General features: G+C 43.5%; 1 long non-coding RNA gene across 4 annotated transcripts in view; it reads right to left on the bottom strand.

Moving 5' to 3' along the window:
• Positions 1-15,096: 15,096 nt before the first annotated feature.
• LOC112846836 (uncharacterized) overlaps positions 15,097-19,109 on the bottom strand; it is a 37,604-nt gene continuing 33,591 nt past the window's right edge. For 3 of the 4 annotated variants that reach the window (XR_003220014.1, XR_003220015.1, XR_003220016.1), the window contains 4 exons: positions 16,960-17,096; positions 16,144-16,231; positions 15,666-15,871; positions 15,097-15,566 (listed from right to left, as the gene is read on the bottom strand). This is a non-coding gene — a long non-coding RNA (uncharacterized LOC112846836). Of the gene's footprint in view, positions 15,567-15,665; positions 15,872-16,143; positions 16,232-16,579; positions 16,660-16,959; positions 17,097-19,109 lie in introns of those variants that run through there. The other variant, XR_003220017.1, reaches the window with a different exon arrangement.

Below are 19,109 nucleotides of genomic sequence, written 5' to 3'. Positions count from 1 at the left end.
GACTGAAGGGCCTCTTTTCTTTCTCCCCTCTTCTCCATTTTAACATCGAGTAAAGCTTAATGTCTCACTGTGCCTTTTTTCCTCGTTAACGCTCTTAATTATCTATGGTGTCGGCCGCCGCTCGTTCCCCGCGGTGTACAGAGAGGCGAAGGTGGGTCGTTACATTCAGAGAGATGGAGGGTGACGAAGAGCGAGGGATGATGATGCAGAGAGAGGACAGGAGGAATGAATGCAATGAAATAAACATGGACAGAGGAAGGGAGAGAAAACCTGCACACAGGTGGCGAGCGAAGGGGAATGTAATTAATAATCACAGTGGGAAGTGTTTCACAGCAAAGTGCATGCGTTTCTGCCTCACACTGTGTGTGTGTGTGTGTGTGTGTGTGTGTGTGTGTGTGTGTGTGTGTGTGCGTGTGTGTGTGTGTGTGTGTGTGTGCGTGCGCTCTTCATCTGCATTAGTGAAGACGCATTTGCAGCTGTGCAAACAGTTCTTCATATTTGTGCATATAGAATAATAAATACGTGGCATTCAGCTTCTCTGCAGCTCACTAACCGGACTCAGGTGCTACTGTGGAGGGAGAGGAACTAATTACTTTTAGCTTATTAAAAATATTCCCCACAGGCCTCTAATTTAGTGTCCTAAAAATGGTTTTAGTTAAGTCTATAGTTGATCCTTTTGTCAGATTTGCCTGACAACTTTTAACAAGCAGTAGTGGAGCAGTAATCTTAATCCTCCAGAAATGGAAATAAGAAACTGAGACTGAATAATGAGAAGTGTGTGCACTCCAACGCAGACCTTCATGCACCAACATGTCTGCTGTTTGCTTTACCTCCAACACTGAAGCTGTGCTGACACTTTAACACTTGTCACTACAAACATTTATTTCTATTAACTGTGACGTTTTCACATTTGCCTCACGTGTGCTCTCTTATGATCGCTCTTGATAAAAAAATCCGTCTTTAAAAGTAGAGCGTTAATATTGCACTCAGTGACTACAGCTCTGGGACGGTTTGTGAAACAGGAAACAGTCTGTTTCTCTCAGACCGCTCCTTTGGATGTCTAAGTTCTTAATCCTCTAGTTGGTGACTTAAATGTTTTACAGGAGACCTCGACAATGAAACAAGTCAGTTTTAGGAATTTATTTCTCACTAAAATGGATTTTGAGTCCAACCCCATCACAGACAGTCTAAACTCTGTGTGAAGTAAATTCTTGTAGAACCTTGAAGATGAGCTGCTCCTGGTTGAAGATCGCCTACAAAACATATATTTCTTTTTATTATAAACACTCAAGCAGGTCATGGTAACTTCATCTAACTCTGGCCTTCACATTTTCTTAGAAATATGGATTAATGTTTTTTATTTGATGGGACTTTTTTTCTATAAAGTATATTCATAGTTTAGTTACCATCAACTCTTATATATCCTGATATAAAATTTTACTAAAAGTGTATGAAGTAAAAAGGTTGAATTCAGCGTTACGGGCTGAAAATGATGACAGTATGCAAAGGATGATCGTTTGAATTTAATATTCAAATGTTGATCTGATCTGTCTGAGTTAACTTCAATGATTACTTCATCCAAATCATCAGCATGATCTATTAGACCCACCCAATCCTACTGTTAATTATTTTTCATTGATCCTAAAGATAATTAATCTCTCTGTAATAATCGGCTATGTACCACAGGCCTTCAAGCTGGCAGCCATCTCTAGCCCTCCAGTCGCCGCCCCCCCACCCCCCCCACCCTGCTTTAGTGTTACGGTCAAAATTGCCCGGTCTGTCTTAACAGCTCTTAAATTAGCATAACAAACATTTTTCACCACCAAATTCAGTTCATGGGTCATTCAGGGAGTCAGGGGCTAATGGTGGGGGGGTTAGTGGATTCCTATTCATTTGCTATGCTGGTTAAAACACTTTTATATGTTCGAGTGCACAGTCATAAGGCCTGTGCCATCAGATGTAAAGCACAATATTTACAAGTGTTTTAAGTTGTAAATCAGTCAGATTTAACCCAAACACAACAGGAAGGCTAGACCCAGCTGTCTTAGCTAATTATAGGCCAATCTCCAACCTTCCTTTCATATCAAACATCCTTGAAAGAGTAGTTGTCAAACAGCTAACAGATCATCTGCAGAGGAATGGCTTATTTGAAGAGTTTCAGTCAGGTTTCAGAGCTCATCACAGCACAGAAACAGCTTTAGTGAAGGTTACAAATGATCTTCTTATGGCCTCTGACAGTGGACTCATCTCTGTGCTTGTCCTGCTAGACCTCAGTGCTGCGTTCGATACTGTCGACCATAATATCCTATTAGAGTGATTAGAACATGCTGTAGGTATTACAGGTACTGCACTGCAGTGGTTTGTATCATATCTATCTAATAGACTCCAATTTGTGCATGTAAATGGAGAGTCCTCTTCACCCACTAAGGTCAATTATGGAGTTCCACAGGGTTCAGTGCTAGGACCAATTCTATTTACATTATACATGCTTCCCTTAGGCAGCATCATTAGAAGACATAGCATAAATTTTCACTGCTATGCAGATGACACGCAGCTCTATCTGTCCCAGCTTATACAGTCCTGTAAAGTCACAGAACTCTCAACAGTCCACCCAATGATCTGTGACCACCTTGGGTCTCTGGCATGAACCAAAAACTCATCCCTTCAACTTCTTAATGCTGTCTTTTTCCCCCTTTAAAAGTGGAGCTTATCACAGCTATAAGGTGAGCTACAGGTCGCCAGCCTGGCGTTGGGCTTGTTGGGGAAAATTCAAATTTATGATCGGACCCACAAAACAATAGATTAAAAATGTCACAAACTGCCATGAGACTGAACACAGTTTTTCATCTGTACTCACTTGTGCATATAAAATGTCTACTTTCTACGAGAAATACCAGAAAAACTCGAGGTTGGAGGTTGAGGAGAGGAAGAGAGAGGCTTCACTTCACACCAGAGATCCAAATTCAACTCATACACCTGGGTTTGAGGGGTGAAATGATGCCCTCCTCCACCGCCCCTCCAACCTCCAGACCACTCTTTTTTTTATTTTGCCTTCAAAAAATTATATCTTCACGGACATATCAGTAAATTTGAGAGAGGCCTGAGGGAAAGCCGTGCTCAGGGACACTAAAATAATATTGGTGAGCAAATAGATTAGATTTGGCCGTGAGGCAGGGACATAGCTCCTCGTATTTGTTTTTAACCATGTTTATTATTTTAGCTTTGGGAAAAAAATAACTCATATTCAAGCTGGAGCATTAGACTGGGTATTCATTATTTTTAAAAGGAGTGCAGCAGGTGTTTCTGACCTGAGAAATATGTGGATTGCAGTAGAGTGCTCGGTGCCGTCTCCCTCCACAGCATGGGAGTCCAAATGGTTTTACTGTGATTGGTCACTTAACAGAACAAAATGTGTTCACATCACGAGCAGCCCTTTCTCAAATTGCTCTGGGCTGCTGTCGCCCTGTGCACTGCCTTTTTCATAGTGGCCACTTCCCATCAACCTCTCCAATGTCTGTCATTTTTTTAAAAAGTGCTGGTAATTTGAAAAAGTGGATGATTCTGAACCCACTCCGTCTCTTGCTCTTTTCCCTTCTCCTTTGAACACCCATACAGATGTTGGAGCACCGGAATGGAATGATTTTCTGTAGAGGTGTGTGCCGCGTGAATGCATTTATTTATACGTTGCATCACAGCAGCACTCGGGCCAGTGTGTTTATGAGTCATTAGAGGGGAACCGTGGTGCAGGTGCCTGCTTCGAGTGGCTTTTCACAACATTTTAGACCACTTTAACCTCAGTTCGACCAATCGTGACACAAATCAAAGGCTCCATGTTTGCGATGCAACAGCTCCATCAGATTAAATTATGGGCTTTGCCCATTGCTGCCAAAAGCACCATCAACAACCAGCCAGGGTTGCAAATTCAACAAACCCGCTCCACAGGTTTTATATAGACCTACAGCAAAAGTCTTGCTCTGCCTCGAATGTCTTACAGGAAAAATGAGAAACAGGTGCAATTCACTTCAATTGTATTTATAGGGAGACAAATCACAACAGCAGTCAGCTCAGTGCACTTTATATTAGAAGGTAAAGACTCTACAATAACACAGAGAAGCCCAAACAATCAGAATGCCTCCTATGAGCAAGCATAACGTCAGTTTGAACAGGTTATTTAATAACTGCACCACAAAAGGAAAATACCCCATATAATGCAATGACACTCAGTGTTTGGTAGAGTTTTCTCCATTCGTTCATTTATTTTTCCTCATAGACCCACAAATCAAAGACTCCATGTTTGATATGCAACAGGTTAACTTATGAGCTTCACTTGTTGCTGCCACAAGCCCGGACCTCCCCTCTCCCCAGCCAGCTTATCTGGAGGAACACCAAGGAGTTCCCAGGCCATCCAGGAGATGTAATCTCTCCAGCATGTCCTCCCTGAGCTCCTCCTCCTGATGGACCATCCACGGACCACCTTCAACCTGCTGCGTTTTGCCACTCTTCAAAGAAAACCTCGCTCCTTCAGTCACTATCCAAAGCTCGGGACATAGCTGAAGGTGACCACCCTTACCTCAATTCATATAGCACCACTTCACAACAACAGTTGTCTCAAGATGCTTTTTACTGTGAGGTGCAGACCCTGCAGCAATACAGACAAAATCCTGAGAATGGTGACAGTGAGAAGGAAAAACTCCCTTTTAACAGGAAGAAACCTCCAGAAGAGGCAGGCTCAGGGAGGGGCGGGGCCATCTGCTCCGACACCCTTCACAGAAAGCTCATTTCTGCAGCTGGTGTCCTCGATCTTCTGCTTTCAGTCAGTACTCACGGTCATGACCATGAATGAGGGCGGGAACATTAAAAACAGCAGCTTCATCAGCTCTAATCACCACAGCACACCTCCATACACATCACAGATGGCGACGTGACCCTGAGACCTACCACGCCTCGGCCGCGCACGAACATTAAGACACGAATCAAACCATCCAAGTGTTCATTTACAGATGTGTCTTTACAAACTCTAAACTGTTCATTGGATTCAGGGAAGAAGCGCTGCTCTGTGCACTTTAAGCACAGATATGTGTGTGTGCTGTGTTTCCATGAGCGTGTGTTTGTGTTGGTGGAGGAAGTGCAAGGCTGCAGCTGAAGCGTAATCCCTTCTATCTCTTGAGGCAGACTGTCTGAACGGTGAATATCTCTCTGGGTTCATACAGTCTACACACACACACACACACACACACACAGGCCAGACTCAAACACACACCTCCTCTCGCTGTCTTACATCTGTACAAATATGCACACACTTGGCTTCTCTGCGCCTCCCAAACCGGCTGTTTTACAACCGTCTCGTCGCTCTCACTCACACGCACGGATGTCCGGCTGAAATACGGCGGCAGCCCGAGGCGGCAAGAGGTGCAGCACGCCAGTGAGGCTGGTGGAGAGCTCGAGCCAGACAGACATTAGTGCAGAGTTAGGACGTCTTTGTTGCCTCCAGACAGGATATTATGGATGAGGTCTTGCAGCGCAGGCAGGTGGAGTGTGGACGGCATTAAAATAGAAACCTGGAAACCACCAAGCTGGGGCTCAATTCAGCATGAACAGCCATTTTCAAGGCATCAGTTTCTGGATTAAGGCTTAGTTATATAAACTTTCTCAGTGGCAGAGCTGTCCCGGAGACATACATAATCTCATTTGTTGAGGTAAATCTCAACACGTGAGAGAAATATTGGAAAAGTAACATTTGGGATGTTTCCTATGTTTTCTGACTTTGTGTGTTGAACATGTTATTGGTCTGAAAAGCTTCAGTTTTCTGTGAAGTGAAACAAACAATAAAAACATTTATTTTTATTAAATAAATGTTTAATATGGAGTTCCTCATGGCTCATTTGTAGGTCACGTTTCTTTTTAATTTCATATTATTGTTGGAAGTCAGCATACAGCCTTCATGTGGCTGTGGTTCATTTCAGCCTCATTTCTGCAAGACAAACACTGAATGTTGGCTGAGATTAACACCTGACTATTAACTAGTTTTCATAACGAAGCCAGAAACCAACCAGGTCCTGTTCTTAATCAGATTATCAGATCTGCACAGCGGCTTTAATTTTATGTGATCAAATATAAAAACTGAGAAAATCAAGTCTGATGGAAAACATCTGAGCTACATTTGTCCACAGAGCAACGTGTTGTTCCTTTCAAATGAAAGCCATGTCATAGTTGGGAAATACCATATTTTTTATCATATTCTTCCACATTAATGATACGTTTATGTAGTTTACAAAGTGCTGGGCGCCGGGGCCAAAAGGAAAACACGACTGAGCTGATCTGTCAGGTTTCTTAGGATTTGAATCTGGAAATGACGAGTCAGTGAGAAGACTTTCACCCAGGAGACTGAGGTTTGTGTCCCACACCAGTCATTGTCCTGTTTGTTGATTAATTACTTTAATAAAACGTAGTTCGATACTAATGATAATAATAAAAAATCATGCAAACTTTTTTGAATGCTCTTTGGTTAAAGTTACAAGACATGTTAGAAAAAAAAACTTGAACTTTCACAGCATCAGCCTCTTTTTTCATTCGTTGGGCTTCTTTGCTCTCACTTAATAAATGAGTGCACATCTTCCTGTTAGACAGGGCAGACTGGGATCCCCATAGCATCACTCCCCAACAATGGCACTAAGAACCAAAAAGCTCTCTATAGCATTCAGATCAATCTATTGACCTTGAAGGAGAGGTCAGAGGTCAAATGTGAGATGATATTTCAAATCTTTCTTCATGTTTACAGTACGCAGCACACTTGTAAGGCCTTTTGTTATTTTTCTCCCAGTAAATCATGACGTTGAGCTTGAAGTCCTCAGTAGATGTAAACCAGATTTTAATAGATTGTTGGCATGACTCCACTCTGCAAAGTTTACTCAGATTTCATCCTAAACCTTCGAGCTTTTGTGTTTACACGCAAACTTTAATAAAAACATGACAGAGATAATTAATCACACGGCCGGCAGTCGTTTGGTCTGGATTACTTGAGTGGGAATTCAAGCTTTTGTCACACTGAGATCTTGTTTGGTTATAAAATGCATTCGGTTACATTTGAGATTTGATGTAGGTAAAAAAAAAAACCCTTTTTGTGCGGTTTAGGAACCAAAATGTCTCGAATGGAGCCCAGCAGATGAGGACGAGGCTGAGAGATCACTGCTCTTTAGTTACATTTAGAGTTTATTTTAAGCCACTTTATCAAGACGATTCTGTGCCAGAGGTGAAAACTACATGAAGCAGATGTGCAGGGACACATACGGGATAACAGCTGTGTGACCGGTGCCTCTGCCGCCCATTCAGGTGGACTTTTCCAAACAGGAGCCGTAAAGACAGCAGCAGATTTTGACCATCTGGAACAAGAAGAGTGTGATATGTAACTCTTTTAAAGTTTGCTTTAATGTTTATGTGATATATAAATAACGACATTCATGTGAAATTGGATGTTGGGGGAAACATTGGTGATGATGCTCAGCAGAAGCCATCCCCACATGGCTAAAGTTTATTAAGCGCGTCCCTGAAACCTCCTGAGGAAAAGGAAATTACAAAAATAAAACAAATTGCAGCTTCTTGAGCATTCATCTCACACACACACCGCCTCTCCATCGTTTGCCCTCTCAGCTAATCTTCTCCGCTCTAATACGCACGGGGTCATAAAATCTGATTTGCCTCCACTCCTCTACTGAGAGCCACTAATTCCCAATTTTGTTCTTCCTGTCCATGGCGGCGTTCCTTTTCATTAATTGAGATTCTCTTACACACACACACACACACACACACACACACACACACACACACACACACACACACACACACAAACACTTTTAGTTTTTGCATCATCAAGTGAAGTCGCCCTGTGGCGGCAGGCTGGACATGTGCTGTCATTATCCAAGAAATGTAAGTCGTGAGTGTGAGTCGCCTGGAATGACAATCAGGGAGGGGACGGGCAGGATGCCATACACACCGACTGGAGGAGAGGTGGAGGAGGTGGGGGGTTAATTTAAGACAAAGTGAAGTGGATCATAGCAGCATTTGCATAGAAGAGAAGTGACGACAGAAAAAGAGGAAGAGTGACAGAAATGGAGAAAGCTCCGTCAGAGATTCCTGCTGATGAAAGTCCAGCTGTGGTTTGTGTAATCGATCTTTAAGGGTCAGCACAGGAGACACAGCACAATCAAAGGAATATTCATCTTCATGTGGACCAAAAATGTGGTGTGTCTGTGGGATTCATGTGGTTCACATATTCCCAATAAGCAGCGGCACATGAAAAGATCCAGACTGTGAGCTGGATGCAGATGCTGTACACACACTACATTTGGCAGAAGGTGCTCAATTATTTCTGTCATTATTCATTTAAATAGTTAAAAATTGTATTTGCTCAGCACTTTTTTAGTCTTATTCTCATTATTGGTTTGACGTCCCCACCTGTGACATCATCGTAGGCCTGAAACTATTCTGGTTTCAGGTACTTTGACATGATCAGTCAGGCTGAGGTCACAACATGAAGACGGTTACCAGCTCAGGAAAATCAACCCAGAGTTTGTAAATGTAGTGCGTCCAATGGAAGAGGCGGAGCTGGCAGCATCCGGCCAATTAGAAACAAGGATAGGTCCACTGACTGCAGAGCAACTGATTTCACTGTACGATTAGAAAAACACACAATAGAAACTGAACTCACACAGCTGTGTGTGTGTGTGTGTGCGTGTGCGTGTGTGTGTGTGTGTGTGTGTGTGCGTGTGTGTGTGTGTGTGTGTGTGTGTGTGTGTGTGTGTGTGTATTGATGAACTGCAGCCAGAAAGTAAAAACAGCAAAACTGGCGACTGTGTGAGTGAACAGATTTCTCAGTAACACAGCTCAAACTCTTATTTCATTCTATTAATACTCAGATGTGCAGTTTTGGCTTTCTTCTCTCAAATTCACACAGGCTTAACAAATTTACAAATTTCATATCAGGCCAACAGCTACCAATAAGTACCATGTTTTAGGATATAAGGGCTTAAAGGACAAAAAATTATAAAGTTGCTTCTAAGATGTAAATGTATTACTGATGCTCATCAGAGGAGCCTCTGACTGTCTGCACTCTGAAGTCTGAGGGAACTTTTCTGATCAGCAAAACAATTGATCTGTTTTCCAGAGATCTGATTGGTCAGTAGGCGGTGATTTTCCAAACTCGAACATGGAGCCCTCGGCAACGCTGAAAACACGGCGTTAAACCCAAAGTTACCCTGATAACATTGGAGGATAAGTTTATTGTGTAACTCGCTGACGCCTCTTTGTTGACGCAGTAGAGAAACTGGGGTTAATCATGGTTCATCTTCAATGAAAACTACAATCTGAGCTACTGACCCCAGCAGTCAGAGGTCAGTGGTTCTGTTCAGTTTCATGTAGAAGATCAAATCTACAACTCTAGCATGCAGCACTTGCGTAGCCAACAGTGCTGCCCTTTAGAAAATCACTTTGCTGATGTTATCTCGGTAATTTGTTCCACTTTCAGACAGTTTGAGTTGCTGGAATAAATACACAAGTCTCTCCAACATAAATGCATGAAGCAAAGCTGCGTTCATAAGTGCTGTTTGCAGGAGTTTACAGGCTAAATGCTGCAGAGGAGGCGCTCACTTTTCCTGTCTGTGCCCACAGCGGGGGAGAAAAAGAGTTTCAGACCAGACTCGTTTATCCGAACACGAGACGGCCTCTCACCAGCAACAAACAGACGGATCAAAAATGTGGCGTTTTGGAAAAATTACACTTTCTGTTGAAGAATTAAGACGTTTTCTCTCTTTTAAGTCCACTGAAGAAAACGTATTGTGTTACTTTACATGAAACATCGTTCACGCTCAAGTGTCACAAGAAATGCTGGATGAATAAAGACTTTCTCTATTTTCTCCTCTCATTCTGTTTCCATCAGTGTCTTTGTCCCTCAGTATTAAATAAGTCAGCACATGAACCTGTTTGTGTCTCTGCTTCAGTCAGAACGTGAGAACATAATTACAACATTTGGTCGACACTTTGATCTGCTGATGAAGATGCTCGGTCCCTCTGGAAATCCATAATGATGCTTTATTTATACACAACACTAATCTCTGGCTGCCTCCCTGCACTTTCTACAGGTGTGTCATTTTTCTGCTTGTATAATTGCAAGTTGTAGCATAATTCCAACTGTTTTCATGGAGTAATTGTAAGTTGTTGAGCTGCTGCTCGTTGTTTTATGCTAGCAGGTACTGAAGGTGCTCATCATTTAGTTTCAGTATCAACAGCAGTGGGCTTATTACAGGCTGATGATTATAGTGAGTGCCTTTGTGTACAACTGAGGGAATCTGTGTTTCTCCCTTTGTGTTTGGAAATGATGCTAACGTCGGGTTTTTCTCCCTCAAAATAATTTAGAAACTTTACAAAGAACCTGCTGTGATAAACAACACCGAGTCCAAAGCATCTAACAAGAAAAGGAGATAAACATTACGAGGATATTAAAAAAGAGAAACAAAAATGGAAGCATGTTTATTTTGGATTATTACAGCGGAGGAGTTCAAGTATTTGTGGATCTGTCTAATGAAAGCGCTCATGAATGAAAGTTATTATCATAAAGTCTTTACCTTACAATGCAAAGCACCCTGTGGCGACTGAGATTTGGCGCTACATAAAAAAATGATTTGAATTGAAGCTGCGCCGTGCAGGAGACTGACAGAAGGACAGGTCTGCAGAGATCAGGACCAGTCTGCTGTGGTGAAGAGAGATTCTGAGCAGAGCTGCTGCTTCACATCAAAAGGAGCCGGTTGAGGTGGTTCAACATCTGACCGGGATGCCTCTCAGGCGAGCTGTTTCCGGCATGTCCAAAGTGGAAAAGGCCCTGGGGCAGAGCCAGGATACACTGGAGAGATTGTGTATCGCCTAAACGAGCTGGAGGCTGTGGTTAGGGAGAAAGAGGTCTGCCTGACCGATGATCCAGAAGATGGATGGATGGCAACATGCTCTCACCTCAGGCTGTCAAAGAGATGCTCAACATGTGAATGTCTGCATTATGCAGACATTTGACTCGACAGAAGTCGTTCATGAAGTGTACAGCTTGCCTCGTTCTGCTTGCCTGGCAGTGAGAACAGGTCATAAACAGGACATCACCGTTCCATCTATGATGCAGTATGAATATGCTGTACACTATGCAGCCAGCGTTACCCATCATGTAATGTGCATTCAGGTGTAGGAGCCTATGGAAGCTCAGCTCGATGCTAAATGATGTTTTGGTGATAAGGCTGTGCTGTCCAACATCAGACCGCTAATCCTGCAGCCTTTAAACTCTCCGTCACATCGGTGACATGTGGTGGATTTTATACACGCTACACTCTTTCATAACAAAAAAAAATCACAGCTGAATTTTACTGTATGATATGGTCAACTGTCAATATCTACAGCTGGACTGAAAATAATAATGTTTTAATATTACAATTTTAACAAAGTAATGATGGGTTATTAGCAAAATAGCAGGTTAAACTAAGTACGCTAGGTTAAAATGCTAATCTGAAAATGCTGCTGAAGTCTGCCTCTTTAAAAGCTTGCTTGCTGTATTAAACTGTCCTCCCCTCTCCATTATCAAGCTTTCCTTTCTAACATCATCAAGGACATGCTAAAGGATGTTAGCTAGAAAAACACATGTTGACTGAGATGATCATTGAGAGAAAACGTATGCTTAGGCTACGCTGAGCTTGTTTCAGGTCCCACAGATCACATGTTCTTGAGCTCAGTTAAGCCTGTTTGCTTCCTAATGCTAGTTCTGTTCCAGACAACGTGCAGTCTGCATCTGATCTCAGAACAGTGTGGTCAGCAGAGCTACTTGTTCAGCATGCTAACCTCCAATCAGCCTCACGTCAAAGACCAGCAGTGTATCACAATCTCCAAACAACCAGAAAAACTTGCTGGACTCTCTGCTTTGCTATTGTTAACAGCACACAGACACAAAATCAGAATCATGCAGAGTTAATCCCACTTCCAGAGACAATGTGCGTGATGACAGAAGAGAGCTCACTCTTGGTACCTTTTAACTGATGTCTTTTTTTAGAATTTGCTGCAACATCATTTTCTTAGAGATTAATAAAGTATTCTGATTCTGAAGCAGTGCCCTGACAGAACACAATATGTTCTTTTTGTGTCTGAAGTTAATGACCGTGGAGCAGTTTATCAGCTTTATTCTCAGATCCCCTGACTCAATATCATTCCCTTCTCATTTTTCTTCATAACATGCAGGTGGGTGCAGGCCTCCCACCTATAAGGACTTAAATAAGACATAAATGATAATGATGGTATATGATGATAAAACTAAAAGTACCTTTCTCATATTTTACACAAACAAACATCTTCCATGCTCTCGTCTGTAGGCAGCTCCTAATGTTCTGTACTGTACATATATGATGATGCACCGCAAGTAAAAGATTAAAATATTACCTTATAGCATGCTCTCCATGAGACTAGATATGCACACGGACCTGGAGCTGCGTTTGACTGTAGAATGGTGTCTCAGTAACATAAGAAATGCATGCAGCTTTGCAACAGGACAAGCAGCCACAGAAAGACCACAGCGCTGCACTTTAAAGGTTTCAGGCCAAAATGAACCGTGTTACAAGGGCTGTCACACAGTCCTTCAATTAACACAAGCATAACAAAATTAAAGGGAGTTCTTCTTTTCCATAACTTCCTCTTCCTGCTTCCTGAGTTTACTCCACATTGCTTTAGTTTGGTCAGCTTTAGAGAAAGACTGGGGTTAAAAATGGAGGACGCATCTGAGGAGGTTTTGGTTAAAGAACATGTGAGACTTGAACGGTGGTCTCTGTGTGAGCAGCATGATGAGCCATGCAGCTTTCACATGTGGACCTTTTCACCCTTTAGACCTGGAAAAATATCACAAACGAATGACGTAAGACTGTTGTCCGAGTTTGACAGGCATTCCTGTGACGTCTGTTACCCAAGGTTGGAAGCATCGGTCCTCAGTGAGGCAGCAGCAGGTAAATCAGGTGAAGGAGGCGACTGATAACAACTGATAGCACGAGCTTCACTCTGAGTTTACCGCTCGAGTCCAGCTTTGACGTTTCACCTTTAACTGCTCCGACTCAGCTTTAGGTGAACTTGTACTTTCTTCAAGTGGTAATAAGAGTGCATCACTGAAGGATTTTATCCTATAGCCAGTTAAATAAATGATTTTGCACTTGCTGTTGGGCCGATCCTCCGCTCCACTTATTTTGTCCTGCAGAATTGGCAGATTGTGGAGAATTAAGAGCGAGGGGGAACCTGACAGTCAGCACTGTGGTGGCCAATTGGCTGAACAGACAAAGAAAAGCTGCCATTTAGAAAAGTGCGGAAGCATAGCAGCAATGAGCACTTACAAAGATGTACCAAATAAATTGAAAAGTGGCATCCTACAGATCGCCACTTTCGCTTCCTCGAGCTGTTTATTTTCAGCGCTTCTCTCCCTCCTCATTAAAACTGCCTGCACTCTAAATCGAAGTTACTCCACGGTGCAACCGCTCCTGCTGCCAGTGGTACGTTTTACACTTCCAGACTAGAAGAACTAGGCCAGGCAGCTCCTTAATTACTTCATTAATTTTAATCTGATCCAATTAATTACATTTTTTCAAGCTCTCCCTGCTCCTCGTTCTAGTAGGTTGGAAGTTCCCCTGGATGGCAAGTGCCACTGCGGGAGACCTTGTGTGTCCTCTGGTGTGTTGAAACAAGGTGGAAAAAAATCTGAGCCACCCCTCCCCTCCTAAATCAATTATTTCTCTCCCCTGACCAAACAAAGACCCCCTTTCCCTTGTTATTCTGTAATTATTCAGCCTGGTGCTCTGTCCAATTTTGTGCCTTGACAGCACTTAAGTAGCTCCAATTGCTGCTTGCGAGTTTAACCCCTTTCGACCTCGGGCAGCCACCAGCGGCAGCCGGGCGAGTCGGCGCTGCCTTTTGTCAGAACACACCGGGGGGGGGGGGGGGGGGGGGGGGGGGGAGTGTGCTTCGTGGGCAAAATGTTTCGGGACAATCAGCAGAAGATGACTCAAAAATTGTTGCTCGAAGGCATGCTGCAGCGGCGCACGGCTAAACTGCTGAGTTACTGGCTGTCATTTTCCTAATCAGCTTTACATTTCTTGGTTTTACAGGTTAATTATGGACCTTGACAGTTATTTTTGTATTCAGAAGCAAAACCTTTGGGTGAACGCTTTGAGCATACTGATAGTGGGATGATGTGCGTTGGGTTATTAGTGAGTGTTCGGTGAGTTTGTATGTCATGGGAGAGGGTTGAGTTTCCCGAGTTGAAACAAGCATCCACCTCTGGGGACAAAACTGCAGTTCCTCTAACATCCAGCGGAGGCTCCAGTCAGTCGCCATAGTCACATTATAGAGGTTTATTGGTGTGAGCTCCAGATCCATAAGTTAATTAGCAGGTTTCAGTGTGGCTGTGATGCTCCATACAGTCTGTAGATGCAACTTGATAACCAAAGTGAAATATCATGTTTTGTATTTCAGGCTGTAAACTTGTTTATTTCTGCTGGAAAGTCGGAGGTTGGACAGACTAGCTGCTGGCACCTCTGCTGGACATTAGAGGCACTTGGCTTCATTTCTCATCCTTAGAGTTAACAGCTTTTACATTTTACATGGTCTGTCTATCTCTACAGGAATTGGGGGATTCCCATGATGCACTGGGTGTTTATTCTTCACTCACTATGTGATAATAGACCTCTCTGCTGAATCACACTTGTTATTAATCTCTGTCTCTCTTCCACAGCATGTCTTTATCCTGTCTTCCTTCTCTCACCCCAACCAATCACAGCAGATGGCCCCGCCCCACCCTGAGCCTGGTTCTGCCGGAGGTTTCTTCCTGTTAAAAGGGAGTTTTTCCTTCCCACTGTCACCAAAGTGCTTGCTCATAGGGGGTCATATGATTGTTGGGTTTTTCTCTGTGTGTGTTATTGTAGGATTTATTAATATAAAGCGCCTTAAGGCGACTGTTGTTGTGATTTGGCGCTATATAAATAAAACTGAATATTTTAAAAACATCACACAGTGTGAAGGAGCGCTTAGAGACGTACATCACAAATGAATGTGGAAGAAATTGGCTTATACGCCTGTTAGTGTGCAGGCTGAGAGAATTACAGGTGTTTTGGTTCTGAGGAGTAAAATAGTACGCTTTAATTTTTTTACTTCATATTGGCAGGACTTCAAAACACAACATAATTCTGCTTTCTTCTTGCAAACGCCATCATCAGTCACTGTACTCGTTTAATGCTGCACTTATCTTCTTACACAGATTTACACTGAAGCTAAAAGTGCAGAATAGGCTGTTATTATTTCCCAGGTGTCTCCGCAGGGATGTGCTTGTCATTCTGTTCAGCTTATCAGAATATGAAAGTGTCAGGATGTGATAGGAAACCTGCATGCTTTCAGTTTGCTGACATTCACCCAGAATTCCTCGGCTGTCTGAATGGTAAACAAACAGATGAAGACGTACTGCTGGTCGCACGGCGTTTGAAGAGATGCTAATGATTGCTGCTAAACTTCCCTGCAACCTGTTTTTTCAAACACATGTTAAAGAGGAGTCTTTACTTCACGGTGCGTTTCTGAGAACACAAAGTCTTGTGAGCAAATGACGAATGAAGAAAACTCACAAGCCAGCGCGCACGAAGCCTCCTGATCGCTCAGTAATTGGAATCCATGTACCAATCACGTAACTGCCTGCTGCTTCAGTGGAGCTACAAACTCTCCACCTCCGCCTCCATCAGCAGCCTCATCCGTCAGCGGTTACTCTGGTATCCTTCGGTGCACTCTCAGTAAATGCTTTATTGGTCTGATCGTGCTGATACAAATGTATTTGCTGTAAAAGGAGCAACAAAGCTGAGGAAAAATGAGATCATCACATAAAGACTATAAACAGGCTGAGGGACAGTCTGAGATATCTCCCACACCCACTCATCGGAGCCGTGTCTTTGCAGCAGAGACTTGAGTAAACTCAAGCCAATGCCAGGTCAGTCTGGCCAATCAGCAGTGCTCTTACTTCTGCTGCTTATCCACAAAGTTACACACAGCCTCCGTCCTGAGTGCCCACATCTCCGGCTCCTCCCACCAGAGCACGCCCGGTATACTTACCACCATCTTTACTATGATGTCTGTCACCACGCAGCTTCAGCGCTCCAGCTCCATCTTCCCATTGACTCTTTGGTTCCATGTGTTTTTACTGTAAACGCATTTTGTGGATCATTAAAAGCAAAACAGTCATCTGCCGTCATTTCCTCTGAATGTTCTCCCTTCAGATGAAGAAAACCACTGAGATGAATTTATGAATTTAGGTCAGTTTGAACCAGAAATTTCACAAAAAAAGCAGAATCAGAGGTCAGATCTGAAATCCATCTCGACACGCCCGAAAAGATGAAGCTGTTATGGTCGGACTGTCCTCCCCGGACCATCTGCTTGTTATATGTGTGTTTCTCTCCCTTTTCCTCCCTGCTCCTCTGTACGTGTTTGTTTACGGATGCTCGCGCTTCCGGAAGAGCGTCAGCCGGCCGGTCTCGGACCCGGAAGCACCTCTGCGCCGAAGCCGGCTCACCTGCGCTTAATTTTCCTGCCAGCTCATCAGTCGTGTGTTGTTTCGCCTTCTCTAGGAGTCTGGGACAGAGTGGGCAGTTGGGCAGCATGAACACAGTTACTGGAAATCACGGACGGAGTCGAACCAGGATTTGGGGAAAAGCACTATTTGGACTTTGCTTATTTTGTGGATTATTGGGCACTGTAAATAAACTGTAAATAAACTGTAAATAAACTGTAAATAGACGCACTGTTTGCATTGACCAGAGTTCTGCATTCTGAGTCCTCTTTTCCAGCGAACCGTGACAGAAGTGAAGAAAAACAACTGATAAATCAAATTTTTCTAAAACATAAATTTTATCCAGAATTTTTTGAACACACCTGGCTGATGATGAAAACTCCCCGAGGTGGTGTGTGAGGTCATCTTAAGGAACGGCCCCTGCTCCTATCAGGAAAGTCCACCTGGGCACAAACCAGACGTTTCCTCACAGACGTACCACGACTCCAAGCAGGTCTCACTGCAAAAAACCAACCATGAAAAGATCAAACGCACGAACTCTGAGGGAGTTTCTTTCCTCACCCCCAGGGTCAGGGGTGGAGACACATCAAAAATACCCACTAACACCTAACCGATGGGATCATATTCCCCATAACAGCAGCAGCTTCTTATTGATCAGACCTGAAGGTGAGACATTCGTCTTGAAAAGCGAGGAACGTTTCAGAGAGACACCGAGAAATGAAAAGCTCATCACTCAGTGAGAAATGTAACCGAGCTTCAGTGTCGCTGTGTGGAAAGCTCACTGTGGGAGGTGTGCTGGCGAGACGAGCTGAGCTGAAGTCAGAGAATCTGATGCTGCATTCATGCAACACACCAACCAACAGGTGCTGAAAACAAGACATGAAAGCAGCACGAGGAATTACAACGACCTAACAGTCAGGAAGCACAGACGGCAGCTGAGCTACAGTCACATTTTAAGTATCTCAGGGTCATCGGCGCCCACCTGTAACTGAGGCAAAAAGTCAAAAATGAATTTCCTGCTTTGCCACGAATGAAACGTCAAACCCAAAACAAAGCTTCAGTAGAGTTCTTCCCATGAAGATGTTTACACTCAGTCTTCTTAAAGAGTACATCCATCACAGACTGTATATTGAAGATGGACATAGCCAGTGTGACATCACTCGTTAAAGCTGGCACTTTGGCTGCCAACACTTCAGGAAACAAGTTATCAGTGAATTAAAAGGCTGATTTTCGGTTATTTAAACACTCCACCGCTCCCTTCTACTCTAAACTTTTGTTTCTTCCAGGTGAGCGCAGGTCCTACTGAGCCCCTCAACCCTCCATGATGTGCTGCCTGCATTTACAGCAAAAACCGAGACTTGCACCGAGCACATTTAAAATAATACAAAAGCCCGGAGGCTGTGCAGATCTATTCTACAAAACTAGCTAAACAGATGCCACGAAGCACAGCTCAGGTGTCAGCTGCAGTTGCTTTCCCCGTTACCCATTAGCATCCCCATTTGCAGACACTACACCAGCTCAACATGCACTTACAGAGCTGACAAGTAGCACATTTTTAATAACCGCCCAGGAAAGCTGTCGTAGCCGGCAGAGACTTGTGCATATACACACTGTTTCCCTCGTTTAACAGCTACAGTGTGCATCTTAAACACTTTCCCAGCCCTGATTTCCCAGCCCCGTTAGGGGTTTATACTGGCAGCCATGCAGTAACAAACCCAGCTTTCTCACAATTAACCCCAAATGTACAATGATGTGCACGGCAAACAGCAGCCACAGACACCTGTTTCACTTTTTATTCCCTCACGGCGGGGAGCACGACGCAGTAAAACAAAGTTCAGGGGAAGGAGACTCGCCTGAGCTCCCGCCCTTCCTGCATTTCTGTCACGTTCCATTTCCCGTTTTATTCAATCATTGTGTCAGCCCACCAGTCAATAAGCTCCATAATAAAAACCTCAGACTCCAGGTGGGTGTGGGACTCCTGCATTCCTTCACAAGCCATCCCTGTGACATTTTTAATGATATTCATGCAGTTATTGGGGGGAAACTATTAAATAAGCGCAGACGAGCGAGCGCGTGGGAGAAGGATTATGCATTTCAAATCGTCCTCGGTGCACCGAAATAAGTGTATCCGACACCTTGAGGAGGAAACTGATTGCTTCTGTTCATGTGGGTAATATTTTCCATGTCGACCACGGCACGGCGAAATAATTACTGAAAACTATCTCCTTCCAAACCCAATTGCTTGCTCTGCATTGCCCTTGTTGAGTGTGTACCATTGTGGTGGAGAAAGTAGATCAAAGAGAGAAAAAGACGCTGTGTGGATGGATTTGTTTGCCTGAACCTCGCTGTCTGCACCCTTCAGCTTCCCTTTAATGTTGAAGGGTCACTTCCTGTAATTGTAAAAACATACCCAGTTTTACACTAATCAGTCTCAGATTTCTGTTTGCAGCTAAAATAATTTCAAGGAAAAATGTTTTCAGGACTGTGAGGACCATCATACTCGGTCATGTTC

This window comes from Oreochromis niloticus, linkage group LG5 (genome assembly GCF_001858045.2).
Source record: "Oreochromis niloticus isolate F11D_XX linkage group LG5, O_niloticus_UMD_NMBU, whole genome shotgun sequence".
NCBI lineage: Eukaryota > Metazoa > Chordata > Actinopteri > Cichliformes > Cichlidae > Oreochromis > Oreochromis niloticus.
Note: the sequence above shows the minus strand (reverse complement) of the source record. Positions and strands in the feature narration are given on the sequence as shown.